The 1,686-nt window shown below is 49.8% G+C and overlaps 1 pseudogene; it reads right to left on the bottom strand.

The window, feature by feature from the left end:
• Positions 1 to 217: 217 nt before the first annotated feature.
• Positions 218 to 1,216, bottom strand: LOC124987015 (glyceraldehyde-3-phosphate dehydrogenase-like; annotated as a pseudogene).
• Positions 1,217 to 1,686: the final 470 nt, after the last annotated feature.

The following is a 1,686-nucleotide window of genomic DNA, read 5'->3' as shown; positions in this document are numbered from 1 at the left end:
AATATCATTTTTTTTTTTCTGGGTACATTGAACTTTTTTGATGGTGTGTGACAGTAGGGCTCCCTAAGCACCTCCCCTTCTTCAGGGAGGTCTGGGATGGAAATTGGGAAAAGGGGAGATTCTCAGTGTGTTGAGGGACTGAGTTAGGGGCAGGGACTCCCCAGCTCTCTTCTCTCTCTTCCTCTGTGTTCTTGCTGGAGCAGGAGGTCCAGGGGTCTTACTCCTTGGAGGTCATGTGGACCATGAGGTCCACCACCCTGTTGCTGTAGCCAAATTCATTGTCATACCAGGAAATGAGTTTGACAAAGTGGTCATTGAGGGCAATGCTGACGCCAGCATTGAAGGTGGAGGGGTGGGTATCACTGTTGGAGTTGCCGGAGACAACCTGGTCCTCCATGTAGCCTAGGATGCCCTTGAGGGGCCCTCTGTGACTGCTTCACCACCTTCTTGATGTCATGGTATTTGACAGCTTTCTCCAGGTGACAGGTCAGATCCACACCTGACACACTGGGGGTGGACATACGGAAAGCCATGCCAGTGAGCTCCCCATTTAGTTCAGGGGTGCCTCTGCCCACAGCCTTGGCAGCACCAGTAGACACAGGGATAATATTCTGGGCAGTCCTATGGCCATGAAACCACAGTTTCCCCAGAGGGGCCATCCACAGTCTTCTGAGTAGCAGTGATAGCGTGGACTGTGGTCATGAGTCCTTCAACAATGCCAAAGTTGTCAAGGATGGCCCTGGCCAAGGGAGCGAGCGATTGATGGTACAGGAGGCATTGCTGATGATCTTGAGGGAGTTGTCATACTTCTCCTGGTTCACACCCATCACGAACATGAGGTCATCAGCAGAAGGGGTGGAGATGATGACCCTTTTGGCACTGGCCTTCCAATGAGCCCCAGCCTTCTCCATGGTAGTGAGGACACCAGGGACCCCATAGCATACTCAGCACCAGCATCACCCCCTTTGCTATTGGTGGGTTCTTGCTCCTGGAAGATGGAGATGGACTTTCCATTGATGACGAGCTTCCCATTCTCAGCCTTGACTGTGCCATGGAATTTACCATGGGCAGAATCACACTGGAACATGTAAACCACGTAGCTGAGGTCAATGAAGGGGCCATTGGTGGCAACAATATCCACTTTGCGAGAGTTGAAAGCAGCCTTGGTGACCCAGCGCCCAATACGGTAAAATCCTTTCACTCCAACCTTCACCATCATGTCTGAGGGACACGGCTGGCACTGCACAAGTTGAGTGGTTCTCTGTTGGTTCTCTGTTGAATGGGAAGGAGCAGAGAGCCACTAATATCATTTTGAGGAAGTAGAATTGAACTGACCAATGTCCCTAGACAGGTTTGTGTCAGAGGTTTACCTGACTGAGAAGTCCACACCCCTAACCCTTTTCCAAACCTTCTCTCTGCATAGCTTGCCTTGCCTTAGATTTAATAAAATTCCTTACCTCTGTCAGCATGGGAACTACTAAAAAAACAAAACACAACACAACAAACAAACAGACAAACAAAAAACCAGCCAGTCACACAATCCCAGGGCTCCATACCTCAGCTATATTACTAGCTAGGAGTTCCTTCTGACAGCAGTAATTAACATCTACCTTGAGGCAGGGTTGGGGGAGTGCAGGTTGTACAGGACCTCGCTCTGGATAAAGTAATTGCCCACATTTAAGCTTT

Source organism: Sciurus carolinensis, chromosome 6 (assembly GCF_902686445.1).
Source record: "Sciurus carolinensis chromosome 6, mSciCar1.2, whole genome shotgun sequence".
Lineage (NCBI taxonomy): Eukaryota > Metazoa > Chordata > Mammalia > Rodentia > Sciuridae > Sciurus > Sciurus carolinensis.
Note: the sequence above shows the minus strand (reverse complement) of the source record. Positions and strands in the feature narration are given on the sequence as shown.